The following is a 14881-nucleotide window of genomic DNA, read 5'->3' as shown; positions in this document are numbered from 1 at the left end:
GGAGTGTCTCCCACCTAGTGGTCAGTGTTCTCACTTAGGTCAGTTTATGCATGGGTTACAATGCTGGTTGAATACATGACATCACCTCCCCCCGCAAAGTCTTATTAGGATCACAGGTTGAGTCTCTGGTGGCTTACGCTCCCTTCTGGAGCGCCTGAGTTGGGGCTCCGGTTGTTGGGCGCTGGCCGGAGTGTCTGCAGTTTGCAGTGCCTCAGGCCTGTCCGGACTGCCCACAGTGACTGGGCTCTCCTCCCTTTGGCTCCGGTGTTTGGTCACCTGTGGTGGAGTGAACTCTATATCGTGTTCTTCCTCTGCTTCTTCTATGGGGTTGCTGAACCTCCTTTTTGTTTGATCCACATGTTTGCGGCAGATTTGTCCATTGGTAAGTTTAACTACCAGAATCCTATTTCCCTCTTTGGCAACCACAGTGCCTGCGAGCCATTTGGGCCCTGCAGCGTAGTTGAGGACAAAAACAGGATCATTTACATCAATACATCACGCCCTCGCATTCCTGTCATGGTAGTGATATTGTGACTGGCGCCTGCTCTCGACAATTTCTTTCATGGTGGGGTGTATAAGGGATAATCGGGTTTTGAGCGTCCTTTTCATTAGTAGCTCTGCGGGTGGAACCCCTGTGAGCGAGTGTGGTCGGGATCTATAGGCCAACAGGAGGCGTGATAAGCGGGTTTGTAGGGAACCCTCTTGGAATCTGAGCATCCCCTGTTTGATTATCTGCACTGCTCATTCTGCCTGGCCGTTTGAGGCCGGCTTGACCGGTGCCGTTCTAACATGGTTAATTCCATTGCCTGCCATGAAGTCCTGGAATTCAGTGCTTGTGAAGCACGGGCCATTGTCGCTGACCGTGGGCGGCGAACGTTGCCCGTAGACTTTCTACCGTGGCAGAGGATGTGCTTGAATTTAAAATGTCATACTCGATCCATTTGGAGTAGGCGTCTACTACAACCAAAAACATTTTCCCCATGAAAGGACCTGCGTAGTCCACATGGATGCGTGACCAAGGCTTAGCGGGCCATGGCCAGGGTCTAAGGGGGGCTTCCCTGGGCGCATGGCCCAGCTGGGCACACGTGTTGCACCTGCGAACACAAAGTTCCAGATCTGCGTCTATCCCTGGCCACCAAACGTGTGACCTGGCAATTGCCTTCATCATGACAATGCCTGGGTGCCCATTGTGGAGTTCTCTGATGAACACCTCTCTGCCCATCTGGGGCATGACTACGCGGTTTCCCCACAGTAGGCAATCGGCCTGAATCGAGAGTTCATCCTTGCGCCTGTGAAATGGTTTAAATTTCTCAGGGCATGCCCTGTACGTGGTTGCCCAGTCCCCATTCAGGACACATTTCTTGACTAGAGACAATAGCGGGTCTCTATTTGTCCAGACTTTAATCTGACGGGCTGTCACGGATGAGCCTTCGCTTCCGAAAGTTTCAACAGCCATGACCATCTCAGCACCATGCTCGGTAGCCCCCTCAGTGGTGGCTAGTGGGAGCCTGCTGAGTGCATCGGCGCAGTTTTCGGTGCCCGGTCTGTGCCGAATTGTATAGTCATAGGCAGCTAACGTGAGTGCCCACCTCTGTATGCGGGCCGATGCATTTTCATTTATGGCCTTGTTGTCGGCCAAAAGGGACGTTAGGGGTTTGTGATCTGTCTCCAGCTCAAATTTCCTGCCAAACAGGTACTGGTGCATTTTCTTTACCGCATATACACATGCGAGCGCCTCCTTTTCTACCATCCCGTAGCCCCTTTCTGCCTGGGACAGACTCCTGGAGGCATAAGCTACCGGTTGTAACTGACCCTTGGCATTGACATGCTGCAACACACACCCGACACCATAGGACGACGCATCGCACGTTAACACAAGTTTCTTACATGGGTCATATAGCGTTAACAGATTGTTGGAACATAACAAATTGCGTGCTCTATTAAAAGCCCTTTCCTGGCTGTCCCCCCAGACCCATTCGCGACCTTTGCGTAGGAGCACGTGTAGCGGCTCTAGCAGCGTGCTCAATTTGGGAAGAAAGTTACCAAAATAGTTCAGGAGCCCCAGGAATGAACGCAGCTCCGTCGTGTTACGGGGTCTGGGTGCTCTCTGGATCGCTTCCGTCTTGGATGCAGTAGGGCTGATCCCGTCTGCTGCTACCCTCATCCCCAGGAATTCTACCTCTGGAGCTAGGAAGACGCACTTCGCCTTTTTCAGTCGCAGACCTACCCGGTCCAGTCTGCGTAGCACCTCCTCCAGGTTGTGGACGTGTTCTTCAGTATCGTAACCCGTAATGAGGATGTCGTCCTGAAAAAACACCGTCCCTGGAATCGACTTGAGAAGGCTTTCCATATTTCATTGGAAGATCGCGGCGGCCGAGCGAATCCCGAACAGACATCTGTTGTACTCAAACAACCCCTTGTGTGTCGTGATGGTGGTCAGCTTCTTCTACTCACTCGCCAGCTCCTGGGTCATGTAAGCTGAGGTCAGGTCCAATTTTGAAAAAAGTTTGCCACCGGATAGCGTCGCAAAGAAGTCCTCCGCTCTCGGTAGTGGGTACTGGTCTTGGAGTGATACCCGATTGATGGTGGCCTTGTAATCGCCACATATCCTGACTGACCCATCCACCTTGAGCACCGGCACAATCGGGCTCGCCCAGTCACTGAATTCAACTGGCGAGATGATGCCTTCCCTCAACAGGTGGTCCAATTCGCCTTCTATCTTTTCCCGCATCACGTACGGCACCGCTCTGGCCTTATGGTGTACTGGTCTGGCGTCTGGGTTTATGTGAATCACTACCTTGGCCTCCATGAAAGTGCCAATGCCGGGTTGAAATAATGAGTCAAATTTGTCCAGGACCTGTGAGCATGATACTCGCTCCACAGAGGAAATTGCATTGACATCGCCCCATTTCCAGTTAAACATAGAAACATAGAAAATAGGTGCAGGAATAGGCCATTCGGCCTTTCTAGCCTGCACCGCCATTCAATGAGTTCATGGCTGAACATGCAACTTCAGTACCCCATTCCTGTACCCCAGTTCATGACAGCAAGCCAACTCCTCCCCAGTAGTGCGGGAAGGTCCCCTGGGACAATCCAGAGTGGCAACCTGTTCTCCGAATCTTTGTGGGTCACGACTATCGTGGCGCTGCCTGGCACCGGAATGATCTGCTTTGTGTAAGTCTGCTGTGCGTCAATCGCCGATAATTTTGGCCTCCTGGCCTTGGATGCCCACAACTTTTCGAACTGTTTGATACCCATCAGGGACTGGCTGGCACCCGTGTCTAACTCCATTGATACTGGGATGCCATTGAGGAGCACTTTCATCATTATCGGTGGCGTCCTGGTGTATGAACTGTATACGTTCTCCACATGAACTTGCTGAACTTCCGCTTCCAGCGATTTCCCCCAGTGTCCATTTCTGCAGGTATTTTGCTCATCTCTGCAAACTCCGGCTGAATGTATGCCTCCACGCCTCCAGCATGAGTTGCGGTTTGAAACAAAAGGTCCCTTGCCAGTCAATCATCCCTGACTACCCCTGTTATTGTCCTCGAGTGCAGCATTAACAGGTGTTGATGGCCCCATTACTGGCCGCATTGTCCCTTGCAATGGCGTGAATCGCTGTTCAGCTTGCCATTGTCTCTGTCGAACTCCCCTTCTGGGTTCGACTACATGTTGGGGCATGCCTGACTGCCCTTGTCTGCCTGGAGAACTGTGTGCTGCTTTAACAATGTTGAATCTCTGTCCCAACCATTCCTTAACACAGTACCTCTCGTCTGTTCTGCTAGTGGCCATGCTCGCGTGGTTTAAATCCCAGTTTCTTGTCGCCATTGATACGTTCTTACTACACAGTATAAATGCACACGAGGCCCATGCTTGAGAGAAGGTCAGTCTGTGACCTGTCCTTTATTCCTTAGCACTCAAGTGATGAAGGTGGGTGGAGCTTCCTCTTTTATACCTGAAGGTCCAGGTTAGGAGTGTCTCCCACCTAGTGGTCAGTGTTCTCACTTAGGTCAGTTTATACATGGGTTACAATGCTGGTTGAATACATGACACATATGGCTAATACATGGAGATGGGTTGAAAACATTTGTGTGTCAATGAACAGGTTACTATAACAGCAGCAAAAACCTGCATGCTGCAGGCTTTGTCAACAACATTTTTTGCTTGAAACCGCAAATCTTTTTATATAACTAATTGGTTCCCCCAGCTATTAGAGGTGTGTCCCCACAACCCCCACGGCAATAAGATCAAATGTTTGCTTGAAAGCAGAAATGCTTTAAAATAACTAAATATGAATTCTCTTCAGAAGTTGCAGAAATTGAGGGCCTAAGTTTGCACCCACGGTTAGAATGGCGCATCTCCGTGAGGTGCGCCGACTTTTTAAGAACAGAAACGGCGCCTATTATTTACCTTCGTATTCTCCACGCAGCAGCACCGATGTAGAGCCATGGTGTGGCACAGCAGAATGCGTGGGGGGTGGAGTCAGGTCCCGGCACTAAAAACAGCGCCGGGACCTCTGCACATGCGCACGAGAAAGCAAAGAGATTGGGGGCAAGATGTGAGTAGGATGGGACCTGGGCAGGTTTGTATGTTTAACGTTGTCCCCCTCCTCCCCCCTTCTCCTCCTCCTCCCCTCCCTCCCCCCTCTCTCTCTTCCCCTCCTCCACCTCACTCCTCCTCCTCCTCACCCTCCCATCCTCCTCCTCCTCCCTCTTCCCCCCCCCCGTCCTCCTCCCTCTTCTCCCCCCCTCTCCCTCCTCCCTCTTCTCCCCTCCCCCCTTTTCCCTCCCTCCTCCTCCCTTTTCCCTCCCTCTTCCTCCTCCCTTTTCCCTCCCTCCTCCTCCCTCCTCCTCCTTCTCCCCCCCTCTCCCTCCTTCCTCCTCCCCCTCCTACCTCCCTCCTCTTCCCCCCCCTCCTCCTCCCTCTTCCCCCCCTCCTCCTCCTCCCTCTTCCCCCTCCTCCCCCCTTCCCCTACTTCTCCCCCCTCCTCCCTCTTCTCCCCCCTCCTCCCTCACCCCATCCTCCCTCTTCTCCCCCCTCCTCCCTCACCCCATCCTCCTCCTCCCTCACACTCTCCTCCCTCCCTTCCTTCTTCCCCCCTCCTCCTCCTCCCTCCCTTCCCCCCTCCCACTCTCCCTTCCCCCCCTCCCTTCCTCCCCCCTCCTCCCTCCCTTCCCCCCTCCTCCTCCTCCTCCTCCTCCCTCCCTCCTCCTCCCTCCCTTCCCCCCTCCCTCCGCTCCCACTCACTCCCTCCCTCCTCCCTTTCCCCCTCCTCCCTCCCTCCCTTCCTTCCCCCCCTCCTCCTCCCTTCCCCCTCCCCCCTCTCTCTCCCCTCCCCTTCCCCTCTCTCTCTCCCCTCCCTTCCCCTCTCTTCTCCTCTCCCCCTTCCCCTCCTCTCTCCCCCCCTTCCCCCTCTCTCCCCCCTTCCCCCCTCCTCTCTCTTCCCCCCTTCCCCTCCTCCTCCTCCCCCTTCCCACCTCCTCCCCCCCTTCCCCTCCTCCTCCTCCCCCTTCCCACCTCCTCCCCCCCTTCCCCTCCCTCTCTCTCCCCCTTCCCCCCCCCTTATCCCCTCCTCCTCCTCCCCCCCCCCATCCCCTTCTCCCCTCCTCCTCCTCCCCCCATCCCCTTCTCTCTCCCCTCCTTACCCCCTCCTCCTCCCCCTTACCCCTCCTCCTCCCTTACCCCCTCCCTCCTCCCCTCACCCCCTCCTCCTCCCCCTTCTCCCTCCTCCCCTTCCCCCTCCTCCTCCCCCCTTCCGCCTCCTCCCCCCTTCCCCCTCCTCCCCTTACCCCTCACCCCCCTCTTCCTCCCCTTCCCCCTCACCCACCCCCTTCCCCCTCCCTTCCACTCCTCCTCCCCCTTCCTCCTCCTCCCCTCCACCTCCTCCCCCTCACCCCCTTCCCCTTCTCCTCCTCCCTCCCCCCTTCCCTCCTCCTCACCCTCCCCCTCCTCCTCCCCCTTCTCCCCCCACCCTCCTCCTCCTCCCCTTCCCCCTCCCTCCCTCCCTCCTCCCCTTCCCCCTCCCTCCTCCTCCCCCCTCCCCTCCTCCTCCTCCCCCTTCCCTCCTCCTCCTCCCCATTCCCTCCTCCTCCTCCCCCCCTTCCCTCCTCCTCCTCCTCCTCCCCCCCTTCTCTCCTCCTCCGCCCCCCCCATCCCCCCTCCTCCTCCCTCCCTTCCCTTCCTTCCTCCTCCTCCCCCCCTTCCCTCCTCCTCTTCCTCCCCTTCCCTCCTCCTCCTCCCCTTCCCTCCTCCTCCTCCCCCCACCCCACCCCATCGGCAGCCCGCTACCTTCCCTTCACATAAAAGGTAGGATTTCTATTTTTTATTTGGTATTGATTGATTGATTGATTGCTTATTACTTTGATCGTGTTGCTTTAGGTACAGGGTTCCTTCTATTTTTTATTTGCTAATTAATTGCTTATTACTTTTTGTGCTTTGTAAGTCTTGGTGCTTTCCTTGTATTTTTTATTTGTTATTTGTTATTTAATGCTTATTTTTATGCTTTGTTTAGTGCTTGTTACTTTAAATGTACTTATGCTTCTTTAATGTTGTTGTGAAGGTGTTTAGTGCTTTGGAAAATCCTCTAACTTCCCTCCTCCCCCCCCCAATCTCTGGCTACCTGCGCCTGATTTCTAAAGTATCCGCAAGGTTTTTCTGAGCGTACAAAAGTGGACACATATGCTGGACTAAGTTAGTTTGGAGTAACTATTGACTGTCTAAATTTGCTTAAATGGCCAAAATAGCCGAAAGTGGCTGATAACGCCCCTTTTTGTAAAAAAAACTAAACTAAAAAGAAATTGAACTAACTCACTGAAACTCGAGCAAACTAAATGTGGAGAATTGCGATTTTTAAGATACTCCAAAAAAAACGAGTTGCTCCAAAAAAATAGGAGCAACTCCTGTGGAAACTTGGCCCCTGAGGATCTAGCAAGTGTCTACTGCAACCTGCAAACACTACAGCTTGAAATGCCTACAACAGCTCAATATTTATTGTATAATAAAAATTAATAAAGATAAGCTAAATTGAATCTTGACAAGACATATAACTATTTTGTTAAGGATAAACACTTACAAAGCATGGAACTTAAACTAAATTGATGCTTAAAATGAAAGACAAGGTTAGAATACACAACAAGCCTGTTAGCACACATAACGAGAAACGATGGATGACGGTTTTGGGTAGATAGAGAGGTCCCTACCAGAAACTACTGTGTATTTCCAGCATTGTCTCGTTTTACTACAGAATTTCATCTTTTGCTGTTTTTTCTTCTTACGTAAATTCAAATTGTAAACATTAAAAACTAGATGCTCAGATCAGGATTTTATATTTAATGTTCTGTTTGAATCATTTTTTGTGAAGGTACATTACACTTTATGATCTCATATGATCAAGCAGACTGGACAGGTGATCCAATTCCAGACCTCAGTTAAGCTGTTCATGCGCAAGAGCAGCAGCCGAGTCGTAACTCTTCCTGTACCTTGTGGGCAGTCATCTTCCTAAACCAGTATAGTTCAGGTCAGAAACTCAATGAGAAATCAAAGCTCCATCCTAGCACACCAAATCACCACTTTGCTGTCCTGTGAATTAGATCATCTGTGTAATGGGGGAGAATGGGGAGTGGATTATTACACTGCAACTCCGTTTGGAATCAACCAATAAAATTGAAATGACTCCTAAAGCTATTAAAGCAAACTTTCTTTCCAGTCGAAATTTTAATTTGTAAAAGAATTGCGAATTAAGAGTTTTAAACTTTGGTTTTGAATGTTTTGTGGGGCGGGGGTGGACATATTAAAATCCATCTTCAGTATTAAAAGGGACAGATGAAACAAAACCAGCTTATTATCAGCGGTAACTACTTGGGTATTTTTCTTTAAAATATATGTTCAGTAATCATTACTTATGAGATTTTCATAAATCCATGTTATATATACATTATAACATAGAAACAGGCTGTTTGGCACAAGCAGTATAGATAGGTTGTTTAACTTCCACATGAACAGTAGTCCGAAATCCATGTACAAGCTCTGTTCCCATAGCCCTTTTATTCACCTTTCCATCAACCACATAACTGATATTTTCTTAGATGTTGACATGGTCTCTGCTTCAATCACCAAACTGGTAGCAATGCGGTGGAGGATTTCCTGGAGTGTATTAGGGATGGTTTTCTAGACCAATATGTCGAGGAACCAACTAGAGGGCTGGCCATCCTAGACTGGGTGATGTGTAATGTGTAATGAGAAAGGACTAATTAACAAATTTGTTGTGCGAGGCCCCTTGGGGAAGAGTGACCATAATATGGTAGAATTCTTTATTAAGATGGAGAGTGATACAGTTAATTCAGAGTCTAGGGTCCTGAACTTAAGGAAAGGTAACTTCGATGGTATGAGATGTGAATTGGCTAGAATAAAAGGGTTGATGGTGGATAGGCAATGGCAAACAGTTAAAGATCACATGGATGAACGCCAACAATTGTATATCCCTGTCTGGAGTAAAAATAAAACGGGGAAGGTGGCTCAACCATGGCTAACAAGGGAAATTAAGGATAGTGTTAAATCCAAGGAAGAGGCATATAAACTGGCCAAAAAAAGTAGCAAACCTGAGGTCTGGGAGAATTTTATAATTCAGCAGAGGAGGACAAAGGGTTTAATTAGGAGAGGGAAAATAGAGCATGAGAGGAAGCTTGCTGGGAACATAAAAACTGACTGCAAACGGTTCTACAGATATGTGAAGAGAAAAAGATTAGTGAAGGCAAACGTAGGTCCCTTGCAGTCAGATTCAGGTGAATTTATAATGGGGAACAAAGAAATGGCGGACCAGCTAAACAAATATTTTGGTTCTGACTTCACGTAGGAAGATACAAATATCCTTACAGAAATACTAGGGGACCGAGGGTCTAGTAAGAAGGAGGAACTGAAGGAAATCCTTATTCGGCGGGAAATTGTGTTAGGGAAATTGATGGGATTGAAGGCCGATAAATCCCGGGGGCCTGATAGTCTGTACAATAGAGTACTTAAGGCAGTGGCCCTAGAAATAGTGGATGCATTGGTGATCATTTTTCAACAATCTATTGACTCTGGATCAGTTCCTATGGACTGGAGGATAGCTAATGTAACACCACTTTTTAAGAAAGGAGGGAGAGAGAAAACAGGTAATTATAGACCGGTTAGCCTGACATCAGTAGTGGGGAAAATATTGGAATCAATTATTAAAGATGAAATAGCAGTGCATTTGGAAAGCAGTGACAGGATCGGTCCAAGTCAGCATGGATTTATGAAAGGGAAAGCACGCTTGACAAATCTTTTAGACATTTTTGAGGATGTAACTGGTAGAGTGGACAAGGGAGAACCAGTGGATGTGGTGTATTTGGACTTTCAAAAGGCTTTTGACAAGGTCCCACACAAGAGATTGGTGTGCAAAATTAAAGCACATGGTATTGGGGGTAATGTACTGACGTGGATAGAGAACTGGTTGGCAGACAGGAAGCAGAGAGTCGGGATAAATGGGTCCTTTTCAGAATGGCAGGCAGTAACTAGTAGGGTGCCGCAGGTCTCAGTGCTGGGACCCCAGCTATTTACAATATACATTAATGATTTAGATGAAGGAATTGAGTGTAATATCTCCAAGTTTGCAGATGACACTAAGCTGGGTGGCGGTGTGAGCTGTGAGGAGGACGCTAAGAAGCAGCAGGGTGACTTGGACAGGTTAGGTGACTGGGAAAATGCATGGTAGATGCAGTATAATGTGGATAAATGTGAGGTTATCCACTTTGGTGGCAAAAACACAAAGGCAGATTATCTGAATGGCAGCAGATTAGGAAAAGGGGAGGTGCAACGAGACCTGGGTGTCATGGTACATCAGTCATCGAAAGTTGGCATGCAGGTACAGCAGGCAGTGAAGAAGGCAAATAGTATGTTGGTCTTCATAGCTAGGGGATTCGAGTATAGGAGCAGGGACGTCTTACTGCAGGTTGTACAGGGCCTTGGTGAGGCCTCACCTGGAATAGTGTGTTCAGTTTTGGTCTCCTAATCTGAGGAAGGATGTTCTTGCTTTTGGGAGAGTGCAGCGAAGGTTCACCAGACTGATTCCTGAGTTGGCAGGACTGACATATGAGGAGAGACTGGATCAACTGGGCCTGTATTCACTGGAGTTTAGAAGGAGGAGAGGGAATCTCATAGAAACATATAAAATTCTGACAGGACTGGACAGGTTAGATGTAGGAAGAATGTTCCCGATGTTGGGGAAGTCCAGAACCAGGGGACATAGTCTAAGGATAAGGGGTAAGCCATTTAGGACTGAGATGAGGAGAATGACCAGAAGATCCAGGAGCTAATAAACCACAAACGCAAAGCAGTTCTGAACCTAAAGCAACGACCCAATTTGGGAGCAGCAAAGCAGCTCTATAGACGGCTGAAGGCCAAGGTCCAACAAAAAACCCGCAACCTAAAGAATAGATGGTGGGTGGAGAAAGCACAGGAGATTCAGCAGCTGGCCGCCAGCCATGCCGTGCGAGGATTCTTCACTGTAGTCAAGTCCACCTACGGGCCAAGCACCCAAGGCCTCACCCCTTGCTGACCAAAAACAGGGAGACAATCATCAAGGACACCAAGGTAGTCATAGTCTGCTGGAAGGAGCACTTCAAAGATCTCCTTAATCGAGACTCTGCCTTTGACACGAGTGTCTTTGATTCCATCCTGCAGCATGCTACCCGCCACCATCTCAGTAAAACCCCAGCCAGGCATGAGGTGGAAAAGGCCATCATCAGCTCAAGAACAAGGCATCAGGAGCAGATGGAATCCCCACTGAGGCGCTAAAGTATGGCGGAGAGGCACTATTGGCTCGGATTCATGACCTCATCGCTCTCATCTGGAAGGAGGAGTGCATGCCTGGAGCTCTCAGAGATGCCGTAATCGTGACCATCTTTAAAAAAGTGGACAAGTCTGACTGCAGCAACTAGAGGGATCTCCCTGTTGTCGGCCACTGGGAAAGTCATTGCTAGAATATTCCTCAACTGGCTTCTCCCTGTGGCTGAGGAACTCCTCCCGGAGTCACAGTGCAGATTCCGTCCATTACGGGGTACAATGTACATGATCTTCACGGCGCAATTGCAAGAGAAATGCGGGGAACAGCACCAACCCTTGTACATGGCCTTCTTTGACCTCTCAAAGGCCTTTGATACTTAACCGCGAGGGACTGTGGAGCGTCCTCCTCCGTTTTGGCTGCCCCCAAAAGTTTGTCACCATCCTCCGCCTGCTCCACGACGACATGCAGGCTGTGGTCCTGGCCAACGGATACACCACAGACCCAATCCACGTCCGGACCGGGGTCAAGCAGGGCTGCATAATCGCACCAACCCTCTTCTCGCTGCAATGCTCCATTGCACGCTCAATAAGCTCCCCACTGGCGTGGAACTAAACTATAGAACCAGTGGGAACCTGTCAACCTTCGCCGTCTCCAGGCCAGATCCAAGACCACCTCAATCTCTATCGTCGAACTACAGTACGCGGACGACGCTTGCGTCTGCGCACATTCAGAGGCTGAACTCCAAGCCATCGTCAACATCTTCACCAAGGAGTACGAAAGCATGGGCCTTACACTAAACATCCGTAAGACAAAGGTCCTCCACCGACCTGACCCCGCCACACAGCACTGCCCCCCCAGTCATCAAAATCCATGGCGCAGCCTTGGACAACGTGGACCACCTTCCATAACTCAGGGTTCCAACATACAATTCTCTTTTGTTGATATGTTACTGTTGCTTTTTAATATCTTTTCATCTTTTCTCCTCATACTGCCTTCTTGCTTCCCTTCTCTTTCTCAATATAGGTACCGCTCCTTATTTTGTATTTTCTCTTATTTTTTTAAAATCATACCTATAAGCCTCAAGTGCCCTCTTCTTCAAATGTAATTTGTTTTTCACCTCTTTACTCCAAATGTCAGAATGCCATGAACAAAATAGTCTCAATTTTTTTAATTGCATCCATTTATTCTGCAACTTTGCAATCTCCTTTTTAAAAATATCCCATTGTTGATTTACTGTCCTGTATGCTAATTTCTCTGTCCATCTCACCTCAGCTAGCTCAGTTCTCATGTTTCTAAAATCTGCCTATTCCAATCTGGTGCCTTAGTTTTTGTACTAACTTTTTCCCTTTCTATTTGAACCTTAAACCTTATCATATTATGGTCACTACTCCCGAGGAACTCATCTCTTCATCTATTTAATTACTTTTAAGCCGTTCTAGCAATGGCTCTCATTTTGCAGGCATACGACCATTGAAGAAGGAATCCTGCACATATTTTAGGAATTTAATTCCTTTTTCTCTTCTTATTTCCTCTCTGACCCAATCAATGACTGGGTAATTACATAATCTAGAACAATAATTGTTATTTCTACTCACCTCCCTCATCTGCTCTTCTATTTTTCCCACAATTATGGGGCCTGTTGTACAATCCCACTAATGTAAGGATCAGATTATCTTTGATACCTAACCACATTGACTTTGAATCTCTTCTGCTAATTAATACAATTAGATATTATTTTTACTCAACACGTATTTGAAATAAAAGTATCCAAACAATTAACACCATGACATTGAGCTGGTTTTGTATCCTCAATCTCATTGAAGGTGGATTTAAATAATCCCACAAAAATATTACAACTAATACATGTACAAGTCCAGTACAAGTATTTTGCATTGTTTTTGTAATCACTCTGGTAATAATTATAGTAAGGGCAAGGAGACAAGTTATGCAGAAAAAGGTTTGTTGATATATTTAAAGACCAAAATATTACATGCAGAGATAGTTAACCACCTATCTCTTAGAAAGGATCCGTCACAGTTTTCAAAAGGGAGAAAGGTCAGAAACTTAGAAAAGACTATATGCCAGGCACCGAGTAGCACATATAATAAAAACCAAAACATTAAGGCTAATTCTCAAAATCTTACAGATCACAACAAATAATTGATTGCATAAATAATTCAGCATATTTACAGCTATATCGTTTTTTCCTGGCTCTTCAAGATTATTTTGCAGAGTTCTTTAGGCATTTGATTGTGGTTGTTTGGAATGGATGTACAGCAAAACAGATTGGCAATGTTATACTTAAGCCAAATGTTTTCCCTGTTAATTATATCAGGCTGAAAATCCATTTGTTGACTGCAAGCAGTGAATATTTGCACAAGGAATTAATTCTTCATGTATCCAATCTTTAAATATTACAATCAACATGCATGAAATAAAAATGTCCAAGCAATTAGCATTGCATCCTCAATCTCACAATATTGAACACCCCCTCAAAAAATGGTAATTACTTAGTCCAATACAAGAATTTAGCCTATTTTGTAAATTCTTCTGATTTCTCGTATGTTTTTGTTCTACTCATGACGAATTCTGCTATGAAAAAAAGTTCAGTTGCCCATTGGCAAACAACTGAAAATACATTCTGATCAGAACAATGAATTAAATCGACGCAAAGTCTCATCAAATACCTAGTTTTCAAACCAAAGGTTTAAACGATTAGACACGTTAAGGGAAAGCTAAACACTTTAATACAATGAGAATTGAAAAATGCCAACGATACATAGGTGACAATGTTGATCGTTTGCTGTAAAAACGAACATTTTAAAAGTTGATGGCGGATCGCAAGTTAATATAATTTTGCATTCATTCATACTTTTCAACTCAATGAAATATTACAGTCCATCCTACCAGGATAATCTGCTTGATTCAAATCTCAGCTTTTAACACGAAATATATTTAATATATTATAATTAATATGGATTGCCTGGTCATTTGACTTCCCTGGAAACCCTCCTACTGGAGGGATTATTAGTTATACCACAATGTGCTACTGCCACCTAACTGAGCTTTGGATTAATCCATGTTTGAACACTGCAACACCATCGGAACATCGTGCAAAATCATTCAAAATCCTATCGGTAATACAGGACAAAAATAAGATCAATTTATGGTCATTTTGTTGGTCTGTCCTGCCCTAAATGCAAACACCAAAGCGAAAATAAATTAAGATCATTAAAAAAAAAGTAAATTAAACAAACGAAGCCAGCAGCGTGTGAGCTTCTGAATGGCATTCGCCTGAGAGAGAAATAAATCATTTTGTAAATAAAGGAATACTCAACTGCACAACGAGTCAAATTGGCTTGATTTTTTTTGCACAATGTATCACATCGGTGCAGTGACCATTATAACCATTCTCTGCGATACAATAAAACTAATTGGAAAAAGCAGCACGGAAATGGATTTGTAACAAAGGACCCTACTGCTGGCGAGCTGAACTGTCAAAAACTACAGATGAAGCCTTGCAACAAAGTGTCACTCGCCCTCGAAACCATCGGGATTGTTCAAAAGCCGGATTTAATTTTTGGGGGGCATTTTTTTTGGCACAACCCAAACAAAAAAAAACAAACGGAGAAATGCAGAGAGATTTTTTTTTTTAAAAGCCAAGTCAGCAGAAATCAAAATGCAAACAACCAACAAATAGAAAAGGTTTCATTTTTTAAAAACAGAACTTACTCTCTGTGGCTCGGGTACTGCAGATTGCGCCTGGCGGGTGTGCAGTGAGTGTAGTGTGTGAGCGAGCGCTGGCGAGGCTGCCAAACTCCGGCGTGCGCTGCCGGCCGGGCTGGAGGGAAGCGGCTTGTGAGCGGCTGGCGGCTCCAGCCAGCAGGCGTGACTTTTCGCGGGACTCGAAACCCTCGCCCCTGAAACTGCACCCACATTTACCGCCTCGACAAATTCCTTTTTTTCAGTATCGTCGAAATAAACCCCCTGCCTCCTTCTCCTTCTAAAATATCTCTTGAATTAATTAATGCTAATTGCGAGTTCTGTTTTTTAATTTTTTTTCACTCTCTCTGTGCCGAA

The 14881-nt window shown here is 47.2% G+C and overlaps 1 protein-coding gene across 1 annotated transcript in view; it reads right to left on the bottom strand.

The window, feature by feature from the left end:
• The window catches only part of dnmt3bb.1 (DNA (cytosine-5-)-methyltransferase 3 beta, duplicate b.1), a 294113-nt gene extending 279534 nt beyond the window's left edge, over positions 1–14579 (bottom strand). The window contains exon 1 of the mRNA XM_070895082.1: positions 14534–14579. The gene's annotated coding sequence lies outside the window, so the exon portion shown is untranslated. The remainder of the gene's footprint in view (positions 1–14533) is intronic.
• Between the last annotated feature and the right edge of the window lie 302 nt (positions 14580–14881).

The sequence above is a fragment of the Pristiophorus japonicus genome, chromosome 12 (genome assembly GCF_044704955.1).
Source record: "Pristiophorus japonicus isolate sPriJap1 chromosome 12, sPriJap1.hap1, whole genome shotgun sequence".
In the NCBI taxonomy this organism is placed as follows: Eukaryota; Metazoa; Chordata; class Chondrichthyes; family Pristiophoridae; genus Pristiophorus; species Pristiophorus japonicus.
Note: the sequence above shows the minus strand (reverse complement) of the source record. Positions and strands in the feature narration are given on the sequence as shown.